At 54.4% G+C, this 17,280-nt stretch overlaps 2 long non-coding RNA genes across 4 annotated transcripts; both read right to left on the bottom strand.

The window, feature by feature from the left end:
- Positions 1-1,498: 1,498 nt before the first annotated feature.
- Positions 1,499-3,220, bottom strand: LOC309850864. Of its 3 annotated transcripts, none has more exons than XR_014304479.1 (3): positions 2,939-3,220; positions 1,927-2,240; positions 1,499-1,736 (listed from the first exon to the last, which is right to left on the bottom strand). It is a non-coding gene; the product is annotated as an uncharacterized lncRNA (long non-coding RNA). The 3 variants fall into 3 exon arrangements; XR_014304480.1 differs by lacking the exon at positions 2,939-3,220 and adding an exon at positions 2,370-2,746; XR_014304481.1 differs by lacking the exon at positions 2,939-3,220 and adding an exon at positions 2,461-2,746.
- A 2,414-nt stretch (positions 3,221-5,634) lies between these two features.
- Positions 5,635-7,176, bottom strand: LOC309850859. Its single transcript, XR_014304473.1, has 2 exons — positions 6,890-7,176; positions 5,635-5,837 (listed from the first exon to the last, which is right to left on the bottom strand). It is a non-coding gene; the product is annotated as an uncharacterized lncRNA (long non-coding RNA).
- Between the last annotated feature and the right edge of the window lie 10,104 nt (positions 7,177-17,280).

Raw genomic sequence — 17,280 nt, 5'->3', positions numbered from 1 at the left:
ACTTGTCTTGGGACAGAGCCTTTTTCTGCCTGATTAAAATTCTGGGGAAATTGGCATCCTTTGACATAATTTTTAAGGAATTTCCTGGGAAACCAGTTACCTACCCACCCAGCTCACTGTCAGACCTTCAGCCAGGATTCTTTTTCTCCTTGCCCTGACAATAATCCAACCTTCATATTTTCCTGTAAAATATAAAACTCCTAACTAAAACTGAACTTCTGAATTGACTTCTCCCCTCACGCAGGTGATTTTAACAAAACTCAACAACATTCTCCTAACGACACTGTCTGAAGTCTTCTTTCACACATCTAAGGACAAGCAGAATGGACACATGACGCCATGTGGTTGCCCTTGTGTAAAGTCAGGCCGAGAAGCTCCGGGGCCCGGCCCGTGGGGACAAGAGCTGGTGACCAAAGAATGCTCAGCCAGAGAAACAGCAGGAACGAGGGGAGAACAAGAAGGAGACGAAGAGGGTCTCGCAGGGCGAAGCCGGGAGGACGGGAAGCATCGTTTCCTGCAAGACAACCCAATGCGGAGCCGAACAGAATTCGCACAGGATGACTGTACTGGAGGAAGGGGAAACAGAGGGGGTCTGTGAGCACGTGGCCTGAGTCCCCCAGAATGGAAGTGGACAGACGAGACTTAAGACGATGAGCCAAAAGCAGCAGCACAAACACGATGGTGGGAAGCGGGAGTCGAGCGCGCCTGGAAGACAGAGCGAGGGGAAAGGCTGTCGAGAGCAGGCCCGCAGGAGCGGGGCAGGGAGCCGCTGTTGGGGCCAGCGGTTTAACCCTGAGCTTTCAAACTCGTGCATTGTGGGGGCACCCGGGTGGTGCAGTCGGCTAAGCATCCGACTCCTGATTTTGGTTCCTCATGACCTCGGGGTTGTGAGATCAAGCCCGGCGCCGGGCTCCAGGCTGGTCGTGGAGCCGCTTAGCTTCGCTCCCTGCCCCTCCCCCACCTCTCTCAAAACAAAAGAACTTGTGTAGTTACTTTAGGAAAAAAATTAAAAATGAAAACAAACACCAAGCAGTGCTTACGTGTATGTTAAAGCAAACGGAGGAAGGAACCCCTCTATTTCATTTAGACTTCTTTTTTTTTTTAGAGATTTTATTTATTTATTTGACAGAGATCACAAGTAGGCAGAGAGGCAGGCAGAGAGGGAGAACCAGGGTCTCCGCAGAGCAGAGAGCCCGATGCAGGACTCGATACCAGGATCATGACCTGAGCCAAAGGCGCCCTCATTTAGACTTCCTACGATTTTTTATCTCCTCCATTAACTTTCAAAGGGGTGTGGCAATTTGGAACAGAGACGGCACAGGAGTGATGGGGATTTGGGGACGCTTTGCCCACAAGTCTTCGTGACGGATGACAACCAAGTCAAGGTTTCAAAGGGGCACGAAAGTGGGGAGTTTGACTTTAAGAAATGCGTTCCACGGGGACAGCCCAGGGCATGGAATACGGAGCCTCTAGTGGAAGTCAGTATTAAAAGCCCAAGTCTGGTTTTAACAAAGAACATGTTGTTCAAAGAAAGTTAAAGTCTTATTTTAATTCCATACGGTCATCTGAAGGTTTTGCTGACGGGGCCGCAGGTCGAAAACAGTGTTGCATAACCGGGACACGATGGCACAGCTGCCAAGCCTGAGACACGTGACCTTCCCCTGACTCGCTTGGCTCCATTTTTAATTACACTTGCAAGAAAAGAACTGGTTTTCTGCTGCAGTTGCATAATTGATCTGAAAAAAATATTGGAACGAAGAATCGCTTTTAAACACAGTCATTATGTGTAACCACGTAAAACCAAAACAGACCCCTGCCCTGTGAAGGTTAGAGGAGAGTATACTTTGTTGTCTTCTTGGTAGTAATTTAAATGACACAGATCTACTCTTTGTTGGAAAAAAAAAAAATACAAAAAACAAGAAGTACGTGGTTTCTAGAAGTGGAAGAGGCCAGAGAACAGACAGTGGGTGAGACAGGACGTCCGGGCGGTCTCTGGCTTCATCTACAAGAGGAAAGGCAACAGGCTGTCCCAGGAACTTCTATCCAAATGTCTCTTCCCAAGTCCAGGTTAGTTCCCTGAGGAACAACATGGTTACGGTTCAACAGAGGTGAGAGGGCGCCTCCCACAGCTGCACACTCCCTCTGCATCGATCACGGGTCCCCGCACTGGGCCAGTCTGTTAGCCCAAGAACAGGAAAGACTTCGAAGGCCAATACTCGGACAGCAGGGGAAAATGGTCCCTAAAAGAGGAGAGAAAACTGTGAGCTACTGACTCCTATCTGGGAGTAAAAGTGAGACTTTGCTACGAGGCCCTGCAAGACCAGACACCCAGCCACCTCCAACCCTCCCTAGAAAGCCGCCTTGGTCACCCGCTTTGCCCGCTCCCCCTGCCGGGACGCGCTGCCAGACTTGGCGTGACTTCCTCTCTTCCTTTAGGATGCGGGCCCTTCCCCGAGCAACCTGATCTGAAGCGGCAACTCCACAGCCGGCTGCATGCTGGCCCCGTCTTCCTTTCCTCCAGAGCCCATCCCACGCCTCTCCCCTTCCCTCGTGACCTCTCGGAGGGTGACCTCTCGGAGGGTGGCGGAGTTGCCCGTGCCTGGCTCCCCAGCCCAGCCTAACTCACCAGGGGTCGGTGCTCAGTTAAGCACGTTGAATGCATCAGAGAGCAGTCAACGAGGTTCCCAGACCCGGGGACATTTAGTACTTCACCTAAAAAGACACTTTGAGATCGTAACTTTTTCCAATCCAACAGCACCTTTCGAGCAGACGAGGATCGGCAGCCTGAACCACAGGGGCTCTGCACAGATCTGGTTCCGTGTTGCCGTGTACCTTTCAAGGGCAAGTACAAGTGACGTCCTCCCGAGAGGCGCTTCTAAACCCTTACCATGCCGTCTGGTATACATTGGACTGGTATACATTGCACCCAAGTCCTTACCAAGAAAGATCTCTCACGCTGACTAGAACTGGTCGCCCGGAGGGAGTGTGGACGGAAGGTTGCGTTAGGACATGCTCTCCTGCTTCTCCCCAAGTGCATGGCCCGTGCCTGGGCGGGGGCTTGGCTCGTCTGCGACATGACGAATGCTTCCCAGGAGCTGTGTGCAGTGGGGACCTCTTGGCAGAGTCCTAACAAGGAGCCCAACCCTGCAGATTGAACTTCTGGTTCAATCTGAATTTCTGGTGAAATAAGGGCTTGGCGAAATTAAAAAACTAAAAGTGGACCAAGTTACAAAAGCGAACACGGTGGCACATCAGAACTGCGTCCTCTAGTGGACAAAGAGAGAAGTTCAAAACTGTGCAGCGGGGTAACTGTTTTCTTAGTCCCTTTTCTGCAACAGGCCTTTTGTGTTCCATGTTTTAACATCAAAAAACATTGCTTCTTAGGGACTGTGCATTTCATTATCCACTGCTATTATTAAAAGGCCCAGTTCTTTGAAAAGACTGGACTCCTGCCGGCCTCAACCCTCTTACATAAACCAGAGGAACAAAACCCGGAAACGCTGAAGCCTGTCCGTGTCATATGGGCAGCCTATTTTAGCTACGTGTTCTGTGGGGGAAGCAAGTACACCATCGCCGCGCCCAGGCCAGCTGGAACCGAGTGACCGAGCAGGAGACAGCTGGGGAATATTCTCAGGTAGGGCCTCAGCCAAATGCAATCCGAGCCCCTCCGGTGGATTCGGGCTTCCCTCCCATCACCGACAGAGCCGCGCGCACCGCACCAAGGTGCAGGATGGATGGAGGCTGTTGTCTTGGGGTGCGGCCCCAGAGGAAAGGGGCAGAGGTTCGGTGTGAAGCACCCACACTGGGGAAGCATCTGGAGGGGTGAGGAGGGGAGGGGCTGCGGGGAAGACTGCAGGATCTCAGCCCACATCCCTCGGAATCGGCGGCTCTCTTCGTCCTTCTGTTCTCCCCAGGCTCTCCTGCCCTAGAGGTCTCAGACCGAGCCACATGGACGCACCGGGGACAGGCGGGCACCCTCCTCTGTTGTCGCCAACACCAAACGAGAACGAGAGGCCCCTGTACACCACAGCTGACCCCACCGACATGAAGCACTCCCGTGCCTTCATTTTCCGTGCTAGAAACACGATGTTCCTGCGGGGGGTGTGAGGGGCGGGCAGCGAACGCTTCTGATTCATCTCTCGGACCAAAGGTTGAAGAACCTCACTGAGTCAGTCTACAGACAGAGCCCCGCCGCTGCTCCACGACACACCGAGGCCACGAGGCCCCGTCCACGGCCGCTGTGCCCCAGTGGACGCTCACATTCCAGAGACACCCAGGAACAAGGCAGTGACCCGGATCCAACCTGTTTTTTCCAGAAATACCAATACGTATGATTTCCCCCAGTTCACGTATCCCAACACAATGTTAATTTGGGCAATTATCACGCTTCCTCTAAGGTCCAGCATGCAGAGGAGGGCAGGGCCCGCCCTGGAGTTATGTGCTCTCGTGAGTGGCCCAATCGTGAACACGGACCGGGTGAAAAAGCCAAGAGGCTGTAGCAAACCCGCCCTAGCTCCCAGGGACCCTCCTGCGACAGACGGCATCTTGGCTGCTGGGACCCACTGCATACCAGCGCTCTGGAAGCTCGCGGCCGGAAACACCATGAAACGCCCTGAAAATTTGAGAGTGGGCAACAGCCAGTCTGTCGGTCTGCCGTGCTCCTGAGCACGTCACACGACTTGCTGACTCCTCACAGGTGCCCACCTTTGGGAGTCACCGTCCCGTGGTCCCCATTTTACTAAGAAACAGGGAAGCGACTGGCCTAAGGGGACACAGTGGGCCGGGGGCGGAGCCAGGATGGGAAAGGCCTGCTAACGCCCAGCAGGTACTTCTGCCCCTCAGGGCTGACAGGCCAGCTGCCGTCCCCCGGGGGCTCTCAGACTAGGGGTCTGTGACAAAGCCCACCAACGGCTTCCCTGGCAAGGTCTGATGTTACCTTCTTGGCTCTGCAGGCACTCGTGGGGCAGCCCCTCCCGGAGTTGAGCCGGACCAGAAGAGGGTTGGGCCAGGGGATGCTGCGGCAAGAACAGACACCAGCAAGGTCGACAGGCAGGAACTCTGGGTGTGGCACTAGGCCTAAAGGTCAGGATAACCTTCCCAGACTACAGAAAACCCGTGCAGGTCGTACCCTGTCGCGTAAAGACAGCAGGAAACGGAGGAAAGGCTTTTCCTTTCCTCACATCGACGCGTGGTGAGCATTCAGAGAGGAAGGCCGGGAGAATCCTCCGGGGAAGACGGCGCCCGCATGGGGCTCGAGACCCAGCTGAGGAAGCAGAGGTGGGCAGCGCCCAGCAGCGACCGGCGACCAGTTCTGAGGCCAGCAGCCACTTTCTGGAAACCTCTATCCAAGTGAAGTCTGCACAAGGTGAACACGACCCTAAACTACGCTGGCCACCCCTTCCTCCTAGACCACGGAGACAGAGGTCACCTCCCTCCATGTGCCCCCCCCCCCCAGACAGCCCAAGCTCCTCCAGGATGAGCAGTGCCCCCAGCGCCCACACTTCCTACAGAGAAGCGCGAACAGCTCAGTCTCCTCAGCTGGGAACCGTGCTGCCGACTGTGCATCTCAGCAGCAGAGGTGACACACTGCGGGCAAGGTCGGTGGGGGCCAAGACCATAGAGTGCACGAGAAAGTCTCCTTGGGGACGGACCCCTTTTATTTGTATCCATACAAAACAGGGTCTTCAGCAGGTCGGCACTCAGAAGCTACATGGCTGAGTTAAATGAAACCCAAGAAAGCTGGAAAGTTCAAGCCCCCAACAATTACACTTCAGGTACATGGAAGCAGGCAGGAAAGAAACCATTCACCCCGCACACAGATCTTCCCGTGAACTCACCTGCAAAGAAAGTACACTCTGTCAGTTTTCATTCTACCTTCGTAGGCTGTTAGCACCACAGAACACCCCCCCCATCTTACCACCCAGAATACACCGCGGAAGATGCCCTGCAGTGACCCCACCTCTACCGGCCCCTCCTCCTTCCAGGTCTGCGGGCTCCATGCAGGGCTGGCCACCTCCTCGGTAGGTCAGTGGAGGCAACCACAGGGATTTCCTACCCCCCCACCCCGCGATCATCCTGCCTCAGACACCTGCCTGCATGGAAGCCACAATGAAGTTGGGCTCTGACAACGCCCTGAAACCCCACCCCAGCCTCTGCGTTCCTACATTCTCTTCCCTGCCCACAGCCACATGCTTCCCCAGATTGGCCTCGACTCACAAGCTGCCCACATACTCAGGCACGTCCACCCCTCCTGCCCTTTGCCACATGTCATCAGCAGGTAACAGCCTTTATGTCCCCACGGGGTCACATGCCATTATGTCCTATTGGCTATGTCCCTTCCTGTGGCTCCACAGCACTTACCATGCCCACCTCTCTAGATTCTAAGCCCCCTCTCCCTGCCCCGGGTCACAGACAGCATGCCCGGGCCACTGCAGGCACTCCTCCATCCGTGTGCTCAGGACCACCCAGGAGGCCAAGGGATGGAGTCACTTCGCGAAGAGCACACCGCCTTCCAGCCAAGAGCACAAAGGCACTGGTAGGTGTGAGCTCGCCAGAAGACGGGAGGGCTCTCTGAAAGGCAGAAGCTCTCCGCCTTTACCCGGGAGGGCACGAGGTGCAGGAGATGGGAGTCTCTGTGCGTCTGGATTCCAATAAAGGGGCTCCTGCGTCTCCGATACCCGCTAGACCTGTGTTCTCTAACACCATGGCCACTGGCCACACGGGGTTACATACATTTAAACTAAAATGAAAACCCTAGTCCCTCGGCAGCACCCGCCACCCTGCCAAGTGTCCGACAGCCACACGTGGCTTGTGGCTGCCTTAGGGGACAGGGCAGACCTCAACCATTTCCAACACTGCAGAAGCTCCACTGGACGGCACTGTTTTGTACCTAGCGTTCTCGTGAGATTACAGACGTTAGCGCCTCATCCTCTTGAAAATCAGAAACGTTTACGACCCAGAATGGCCCCCGTGTAACTAGGAAAGACTAAAATGCTCCTGTGAGGGGCGCCTGGGTGGCTCGGTGGATTAAGCCGCTGCCTTCGGCTCAGGTCATGATCTCAGGGTCCTGGGATCGAGCCCCGCATCGGGCTCTCTGCTCTGCAGGGAGCCTGCTTCCTCCTCTCCCTCTCTCTCTGCCTGCCTGTAATCTCTGTCTGTCAAATAAATAAATAAAATCTTTAAAAAAAAATAAAAATAAAAAAAATAAATAAAATGCTGCAGTGAGCCACAGGCCCTGCGTGGTCCGGCCCCTCCCCAGTTTTCGGCTTCACCCCACACCATTCCCCTTGCTGTTGGGGTTACAATGGCCCTCCTCCGGTGCCAACACTGGCCACGTTTGCTAGCTCGCTGGGCCTTGGCCCGTGCGGCACCCTGGCCTTCCAGAGAACTCCGGCTCGTCCTTCAGAGTCCAGCTCGGGAAGGCCGCCATCTGCTCCTCGTGATGCAGCTGCTAACCGGACTGCCCTTTCCTTCGGGGTTTTGGCCTCAGCCTGAATTACACCCTCTGCAGGGCCATCATCTGATCTCATCTCCCCAGCGGGGCCGAAGCTCCCCGAGCACGGTGGCCTGGGCTGTCCCGTCCCAGCCGTCTCTGCGCGCGCGAACACCGGGACTGGCGCATGGCCGGGGGCTCCAGCGCGCGCCGCGGGACCCGCGCTCAGGCTCCCGGCGTGCGTCTGTCTGCAGTATCATACATGACCACCAAGCTGCTGCTAGAATGCTCACACCTGTTACTGCAAAGCCACCCCCGGGGCACACCGCTCCCGGGAGTTTTCTCTAGGTCAGGCTCGGGCTGCCTGCTACGAGGCTGCACCCACAGCCGCGCGGGTTCAGCAACGCAGGAGCCTTTCCCCAGACCACCGGCCTCGAGACTCTCCGTCCCGACGCGTGACCCCCGCCCCTGGACTCCCGCCCCGCCCGCGGCCTGCCTGCGTCTCGCCGCCGGGGGCTGGAAGCTCTCATTTTCTGACGAACCCTGGGGAGAGAGAGCCGCACGGCGGGCTCCACGAACCGGGGGCTCACCCGCGGCCCCCGCGCCCCGCAGAGCCCCCGCTCGGCCCCCGGCCCGGCCGCCCCCGGCCGCAGCCCCGCCCCGGCGTCGGAGCCTGAGTTCGGCCCAAGCCCCCACCGCCTCCCCCGTCCGGGGCCCTGCGACCCAGGCTGGGGCCGGTGGCGGCGGAGCCCCCCGCGTCACCCCGCGGGCCGGAGCCGACCGCTAACGAGCCCCGCGCCCGGACTCGCCTTCCTTACCCACGAGGAAGCGCGCGCCTGCGCTCCCTCCACGCCCCCTGCGCCGAAGCCGCGCGGCACACGCACTTCCGGCCGGAAGTGACGACGCACCATAGAGGCGGGGGCCAGAGAGTCGCCCGGGCTTTGAAAACGGGTCCTCCAAGGTCGTCTTAAAGGGGCTGAAGCCGGCGGGTCCTAGCCAGCCGCGATGGGGCCCCTGCTTTCGAGCTCATCCAAGTTGTGACACGTATCGGTGCTTCGCTTCTGGTTAGGGCTGAATGGCATCCCACGCCAAAAGACCGGGGTTTTGTGTTCCAGTCAAGAGGCCTGTGGAGGTGCCAAAGGCCCCACTTGGGGCAAATGGTGACTTGCTCCAGTCACTTGCTCCAAAAGGCAAAAGCCGCCCGCCCTCTGCTTTCCTTCTGGCCTCTCCAGCAGGGATGGCCCGAGCAGCCCGCACAGGGGTCGCATGTGTCCCGAGTCTCCAGACAGAGTGTGTGGTCTCGCGGGTACAGGTGACAGAAACCCAGCCCGAGTCGCAGTAGAAAGTGCACTTACTCCTTCGGGTGCCCGGTGTCCCCCGGGGGCTCCAGAGCCCCATCGAGCGACGGGGTCGGGGTCGAGCCTCTGGAACTCTGGCTCCACCCCCCGCCCCGCCCCCCTCCTCTCCGGTGCAGGGGGTGGGGGTGAGGAGGGGCACAGAGGGGACAGCTCCCACAGGATGTCATCTGCGTGGGTGAGGTCAGAGGGACAGGGTGTAGTAGGGCTGGGATGGAAAGCACAGTTGCTCCCGTGGCTGTGCGTGCCCTAGTCCCCGGACCCCGGATGTGTCACCTCACAGTGCAGAAGGGCCCCTGCAGATGAGATGAAGCTGGGAACCCCGGGATGGGGATATGGTCCTGGACTGTCCGGGTGGGCCCGACGTCATCACAAGGGTCCTTGTAAAACGGAAGCGGGAGAGTGAGACAGAGAGGAGACGTGACCCTGGAAGCTGCTGGACTTGAAGGTGGGGAAAAGGGGCCACGAGCCAAGGAACGCAGTAGCCTCTAGAGGCTGGAAAGAGCAAGGAAAGTCTCCTCCCGAGCCTCCGGCAAGAATCAGTCCTGCAGGCAAATGTGATTTGTCACATTTGGCTACAAGGGAGTTTGCAAAATGTACTGTGTGCTCCTGTTGCCCGAGGGAAGGGGGAGGTGACTCTGGTCTCTGCCCCCTGGTGCTGTGCAGGGGGTTTGGAGGCTGGAGGAGCAAAGCACCAGGTGACAGCTGGTGCCCAGGAAGCCTTACTTTCGGAAATCACAGATGTGCTTCTCTGTGTCCTTCTTTTCCTCAAAATGTCCCCTTCGAACACCGGGCACATTTGTACCTGTAACAGGAACTCTGCAAATTGGCTGTGATTCACTGATTTGCAAGACCCGCTGTCACTTTGATGTAGCAAACGAGCTCTTAGAGTAGTGGCTTGTCTTACAAGAGTCACGATGGTGGGACAGGAGCAGTGCCCAGGCTTGGAGTGCTGCCTAGTAGTTCAGAGTGACTCCCACAGCTCATCTTAATGAGGACTCTTCACTCTTCAGTCTGGTGGCTCAGAGAGGCCCAGGAGGACCTGGCTAAGCCCTGTCACCACTCAATGGCTCTCAGTGTCCTTGCTCAGAGGCCAAGGGATGGCAGCAAGCCCGGGGTTCAGCAGACAAGGGCTGCCTTCTGTACCCACCTTAGGAGACTTCCCTTTGGGGCCCAGGGAGTCCTGGGTACTGTTCGCCTTTGAACCTGAAGCCCGCCAGCACACCCCCTTTCTGAGGAGTGAGCACCCTGCCCTGGATTTGCAGCTCTCCCAGGGCTGAAAACATGTTCTGGAAGCTGAGACTAGATTTATTTGCTCATTCTGCCTTCTGTGAAAGCAGCCAGTGGGAGCTGGGCCCCCACATGTGCCCAGATTTATGCCCTTGCCAAGCAGATATGGGCAGCCCCACAGCCCACCCATCTTGGGGTACATGCTTTCCTGCAGCAGCTGGTGTGTTAGTTTTAAACCTATTTATTTAGCCGGGCACTCAAAGGGCTTCTGATTACTGCCGCTCTGCGGGGCTGCCGGAACCAATTTCCTGAGGGTGATGGATTTCTTCTCATTTGCTGCTCTCAAGCTGGGGGTTCCTTCTGGGTGTTGGAGGAAAACATTTTCAAAAGATGCCATCTTCCCGGACCATCCCCCAGGGTGGGGTTGCAAGGGGGTTGTCCTGGGCTGGCACCACCTGCTGCTTTCTGCACAAAAGTAGGCAAGTTTCAGGACCCCTCACCCCCCGAAGCCCCACCCCCCAGAAGCACTGTGGAAGCCAGGCTGGGCCTGGGTGAGGAGCGGAGAGGAGGGATGGGGCAGAGCTGGGGAGGGAAGGGGTGGGGCCCAGGGGTAAGTGGAATGTGGGGGGGGAGGGGAGAGGAGCCGGCCTTCTGCTCCTGCTTGTTTGTCTTCCAGACTGGGGTTCTTTGGAAGTACAGCAGAATCACCTAAGAGCTTTAAGGAGCCTGACACCAGAGACTGCCCCCCACAAATACTGATTTTGTGGATCTGGGGTGTGGCCTGGGAATCAGAATGTTTAAAAGCTCCCCGTGGACGGGGCAGCCTGGGTGGCTCCGTTGTTAAGCGTCTGCCTTGGGCTCAGGTCATGACCAGGGGACCTGGGATCGAGCCTGGTCCGGGCTCCCTGCTCTGCGGGGAGTCTGCTTCTCTCTCTCCCTCTGCCTGCCACTAGAGCTCTCTCTCTGTCAAATACATACAATCTTAAAAACATAAAAAGTGAAAGCTCCCGGGTCGTAGTTTGCTAGATTGAGATCCTCTAATGATGAAGTTCTAGAACCTAGGTGAGGTTCGGTGGGCTGAGGTCCGGAGCCGATGACCAAGAAAGAATTCTTGAGACATCTTTTGTGTGAAATGATGGTTTATTGAAGCAGGGGGACAAGACCCGTGGGCAGGAAGAGCGGCTGCCTCGGGTTGTGAGATGGCAGGTTCTGTACCTTGCGGTGGGGGGAAGGGGAGGGGAAGGGAGCTTTCAATGGAGCTTTCATATGCTAAAGAGGGTCTACAAGGTGCCGGGATACCGGAGGCCCTGCGTCTTTTGGCCGGCCATTAACATCAAGATAGTTGGGAGATTCCTGGTGGGATGTCACAATCCTGCTATCAAGCGTCTTTGTTAGTGAGATTTAGGTTTAGAAGAGATTTAACTCTATTTACCTTTCCTTCTATCTCAGCCTTGTTCAGTTTTGTTTATAAAGGAAGGGTGACGTTAGGGCTTGAGAACTGAGTTATTTGCCTCTGGAAATTGTGCTATTGATAAGGTAACTTCTTTGTTTGTAGATCTCTAGGACATTTGTAAACCAAGGGAGACTCCTCTCTTGTAGGATTGTGATCTCTGCAAGTTAACTCTTTGTTTCTCGCTTCTGGCAGTCAGGGGTGCCTGAGGAATGTCACACACATTACCGAGGGGAGCGGGTGGAGAGGGGGTGCAAGGTGCCAGCTTTGGCTTTGTCTTCAGCCAGCCACCTGCTCCCTCATCGCTAAGATAGTCTCGCAGGTGTGAACAGACCCAAGTCCCCTGCCAAGAGGCATTGTCCGCTTGGAAATGGGCAGAGGGACGCGAGTATGAGTACGTTTTCCGTGGGGTGTGGGCGCAGCCCCCTCCCCAGGGCCCACCTGGCTCTGGAGGAGTATGTACGGGAGGCTAGTTTACACCTCGGAAAAGGAGGGAAGTTAAGTCGTGAAAAATGGAGATAATTTTTGTCCATAACCATGCAAATGCATTTTGTCCCACAGAGTTACAAGCGGTGTCTGTCCTCGGGAGAAGATGCCATCAAACCTTCTGCGTTGGCGCCCTGTAGAGCACTGAGCGCTGTGGCTCCAGCCAGCGAAGCCGTCCTGGCATTCCTGATTGCCTGCACGCGTGGCCGACTTTCACAGTCTCTTTTCAAGTGGTCTTAACATCTTAGTGGTTTCTTCATTAATTAACACGTTGGAAAAATTACTTCTGCAAACTCATTTTAGATGGGATACTCCTGTTTTTAACTGGTTTGGGAAATTATCATTTAGCCTCCCTCAGAGATTGTGGGGTGCCCCCTTCCTCTCGGGCACCTTACCCGCCACCCCACTATGGCTCCATCCTGTTACATGATCTGTCTCCACGTGCTTGTTTCCCTGAATGCATCAGGCCCATGAGGGCCTACATTTTGCCCTGCTGGTTAGATCCTATGATATGTATGTGCCCTGCCCCTGGCACGGGTCCAGTGCACTCAGGATGTTCAGTACAAGGTTGAACAGAAGTGGGACCGTCGTCTTCCCAAGGGCTTTTTTTTTTTTTTTAGATTTTTTTTTTAAAGATTTTATTTATTTATTTGAGAGACAGAGATCACAAGTAGGCAGAGAGGCAGGCAGAGTGAGAGGAGGAAGCAGGCTCTCTGCTCAGCAGAGAGCCCGATGCGGGGCTCTATCCCAGGACCCTGGGATCATGACCTGAGCCGAAGGCAGAGGCTTTAACCTACTGAGCCACCCAGGCGCCCCTTTTTTAGATTTTTGTAAGAGTAAGCTCTACACCCAACGTGGGGCTCCAACTCACAATCCCAAGATGAACAGAGTGGGCCCTACCATAGAGAGAGCCAGGTACCCCTTCCCTAGGGCTTTACTGAAACTCTTCCTAAAATGTCACCATTATATACATATTAATGGTAGGCTTTTGATGAATCCTGTTAAATCAGGTAGGAAGGTTCCTTTTTTTTTTAAGATTTTATTTATTTATTTGAGAGAGAAAGAGAGCATAAGAGGAAGAGGCGGGACCACCCCACGCCCCGCCCCCGATGAGCAGGAAGCCCACTCCCACCGCAGTGTTCTGTCCCAAGTCAGATGCTCAACCTGTCGGAATCACCCAAGTGCCCTGGAAAGTTACTTTTTAATTCTAGTTTGTTAGAGTGTTTTAAAGTCAAGAGTGACCATGGGGCACCTGGGTGGCTCAGTCAGTTAAGCGTCTGCCTTCTGCTCAGGTCATGATCCCCGGGTCCTGGGATCAAGTCCTACATCGGGCTCCCTGCTCAGTGGGAAACCTGCCTTTCCCTCTCCCACTCCCCCTGCTTGTGTTCCCTCTCTGTCTCACTGTGTCTCTCTGTCAAATAAATAAAATCTTAAAAAAAAAAACAAAAGAGTGACTATGATTTGTATTGGGTGTTTTTTTCTGGGTCCATTAAGATGGTCACAGAGTTGTTCTCTTTTAACCTGAAGGACACTAAGAGAGTTTGCGATCTTACTATTTTTACATACCTGAAATAAAACTTTGAGGTGGGCAAAGTTAAATTTGCTGTTATTTAATTTCTGTATCTTGCAAGTATCTTCAGAAGGAGGAAGAGGTCTTTACTTTTCCTTCTCCTGATGGCCTTTGTCTGGTTTTGGCTTTAGATAAGACTGGGTGGTGCGGCTCCCATTCCCTCCCCCTTTTTCTTCTGAAACAAGTAGAGTATTTGTTCATTTTATTTCAAAAGTAAGCTCCATGCCCAACGTGGATCTTGAACCCCAGACCCACAAACGGAGCCAGCCGGATTCCCCGGAAACAAGTGTTTTCTTCCCGGTGTTTGAGGAGTGGGGAGCAGAGAAACATGAATACTGATTCAATTTCTTTAATGTTCATTGTTTTACTCGAGTTTTCCTTCCTTACGTCAGTTTTGGTAATTTACATTTCCTCAGAGGATTCTCCGTTTTATCTACATTTTCAAGCGTGTTGACGTAGAGTAGCTCACAGCGTTCATATATTATTTTAAAAATCTACGAAGTCTGGAGTTAGGTCCCCTTTCTATTTTTTTTTTCAAAGATTTTATTTATTTATTTGACAGAAATCACAAGTAGACGGAGAGGCAGGCAGAGAGAGAGGAGGAAGCAGGCTCCCCACCCAGCAGAGAGCCCGATGCAGGACTCTATCCCAGAACCCTGAGATCATGACCCGAGCCGAAGGCAGCGACTTAACCCACTGAGCCACCCAGGCACCCCCCCCTTTCTATTCTTGATACTGTTTGTCTTTTTTCTTGCTTCAGTTGGCTACAGTTTTCTTTTTTTTTTTTTTTTTTTTTCCTTTTAAGATTTTATTTATTTATCTGAGAGCATGTGCTTGGGCATGCACATGGTGATGAGGGAGCAGGAGGCTGGCTGAGGACAGGGCAAAAGCTGGCACCTTGCACCCCCCTCTCCACCTGCTCCCCTCCGTAATATATGTAGCATTCCTCGGGCACCCCTGACTGCCATAAAACGATAAATAGTTAACTTGCAGAAATCACAATCCTGCAGAACAGGAATCTCCCTTGCTCTACAGATGTCCTAGAGACCTAAACAGGGAGGTTATCTTATCAATAGCACAAATTTCCAGAGGCAAATAACTCTCAGTTCCTGAAGCCCTGATGTCTCCCTCCCCACCATAAACTGGAGGAGACTGAGGTAGAAGGGAATGTAAATGACAGCAGGATCATAACACCCCACCAACAATCTCCCTTCCCTTCACACCCCCCCCAACGGCAAGGTACATAACCTGCCATCCCTCAATAGCCGGGGCAGCATCTCTATCTGCCCACGGGTCCTGTCCCCGTGCTTTAATAAACCACCATTTTGCACCAAAGATGTCTCAAGAATTCTTTCTTGGTCATCGGCTCCAGACCTCAGCCCACCGAACCTCACCTAGGTTCTAGAACTTCATCAATGGCAGGGGGTGGTGTGGGGCAAAAGGAGAGGGAGAAGCAGACTCCCCGCGAGCAGGGAGCCTTATGGGGGGCTCAATCCCAGGACCCCAAGATCATGACCTGAGCCACCCAGGAGCTCCTGAGATACCAGTTTTGAAAGCAAAGAAAGTTTTGTTATTGGAAGGGCAGCTGGACGGACCAGAAGTCAGGGAGTTGTTCCCAAAGCTGCCTTGCTTGCCTTGCTGAGTCTAGGGCAGCTTATCTACATCAGAGGTGGGTAAGGGGACTCTTGAAAGCTTAAAGGAGGGGGTTCTAGAAACTCTTCTGGACAACGAGGCCCTATTTGGGACCTGGTATGAGCAAATACATCAAGACGTATGTCACCTTCTGGTCCCCATTAGGTTTCTACAACCAGTGCGTAAACAGGGAGTTAAGGGTAAAAAGGCAAAGTTAATGATTGACCATGCATGAGGTTAACAGGTGCACAAAACATAATTAAGTAGGGACCAAAACAGAACGTGGAGCTGAGTTAATAATGCAACTAATACGGCTTAGGGTCTCAAGACAGGTCTAGGAGCCAAGCGTCTGGCCCCAGGGATAATAGATAACAGCGCCAGAGCAGTTACGCGTTCAAGGTAGAATCCAGATGGTCTGTGCGTCTTTATGTCAATGTCCTCAGCTCTGCTGCATATTTCAGGATGTTCATAACAAATGTAGGGGGAAAAGGGTAGGAAACAGCTGGGGGAGAGCTCCCTGGGTGTGGGTCCCCCAAGGCCACGCCTGCCCCGTGAGGCTCATCCTGGTAGTAAACAGAGCCGGACAAACTGGCGGGGGGAGGGGGTTGGTTCGACAGATGCTGATTTTGACCTGTAGTGAGTCAGAGCTGCCGGGAGCTCACAGCTGGGAGGCTTTTAATCTTGCAAAACAATTTTGCAGTGACATAAATTGTCTCAATTCTGTCCACTTAGAGGGAAAGTGTTTTAACCTCATGTCTTAGGAGGCTGGGTCATAAATGAAAAACACTGGTCTGGACTCCGGCAAATCCGATTTTCAACATTGGGTCCTATTACCCGTGAGCTGGGCTGCCTCGGGCCAGTCACTGAACCTTTCTGTTTCAGTCTGTTCCCCCGTGTGTCGTGTGGCGTAGTTACGTCTCCCTCACACGTAGGGTTAACGGGAACCCGGGCTTGAAAACCTGCTGTGCCTGGCACAGATGAGTTCCCAGGAAAGGGTAGTTTTTATTCCTCTCCGTATGGAAGTATTTGATTGTATTCGATTGTATCCGGACCCAGAAGGACAGCGTATGTCGGGATTTGAGCCCCGAAGACCTCTCATCAAGTCCAGTATCTCTGATATGTGGCTGTTCATGGGTCCTCTCTGTCCACCCCTTCTCCGCATCTTTGATTTTCACGGGAGCTTGACAAGAAAATCGGCTCTGTCTCCCGGTGTTCCACAACATGTCAGCATCGTGCTGTGATTTGCTACATGTCTTGTCTCCTGGCGTCTTTCTTTCAAAACAGCAGCTACGGGAGTGAGGAACATGTACGTGTTTTATAAATTCTCGCTGCCTCCTGTCGATGGCTTGGCAAGCTTCCGATTCCGTGAACGGGCCTGCGGCGATGCCCGCGCCCATTCATCACCCTCTCCCGTGCCCACGGCCGAGACTTCCCGGCTCCGACTTCCACCCACTTCCAGCCGGCCCCATCTCTCACAGCAGCAGGCTCCGGAGAGGGTCTGCTCCTTCCTGCTTCCCTGAGGAACTGGCAGTGGGGTGGGGGAGGTGGACAGTGGAGTTCCCTCCCCCCTCCCTTCCCCTCTGGCCTGTAAGTGCTTCCAGACACACGCGACCTGTTTCTAGTCTGACTCCGCAAGCAGTTTGTTCGGAAGGATGCCTGGCTGGCGAATGGAAAGGAATGGTCTTGGGGATTTTTCTTTGGGATTTTTCTTACCCACGATGGAATTCCTAAGGAATGAGTGCTCTGGCCAGCTCTGGCCCCAGGCTTTCTGCTTGTCCCCAGGCACTGACTTGTTGTGTGGCTCCTTGAGACGGTGCCCAGCAGTGCTCAGGCATAACCCTTGTGGCTGCAGAGCGCTGGGAAAATCGTCCTGCCTTCTTCCCCCTCGAAGGTTTTCCCACTCTTTCTTGTCTTTACTGCACCTGCGACAGTTTGCCCAGGGTAGAACTCAGTGAGGCAGGAGGACAAACACAGACTCTTGAGTCAGAGGGCCCTGAGTTCGAATCCAAGGTCCCCACCTGTGGTCCATGAATGAGATCTTGGCTTCCCACTCTCCACGCGCTCCCTGTATCAGATTCAGACCCTGCTGCTCCTGGGCCTGTGGGTTTGGAGTCCCGCCTGCTGG

This window comes from Mustela nivalis, assembly GCF_964662115.1.
Source record: "Mustela nivalis genome assembly, chromosome: 17".
Classification (NCBI taxonomy): domain Eukaryota; kingdom Metazoa; phylum Chordata; class Mammalia; order Carnivora; family Mustelidae; genus Mustela; species Mustela nivalis.
The sequence above is the reverse complement of the archived record's forward strand: the minus strand, read 5'-3'. Positions and strand labels throughout refer to the sequence as shown.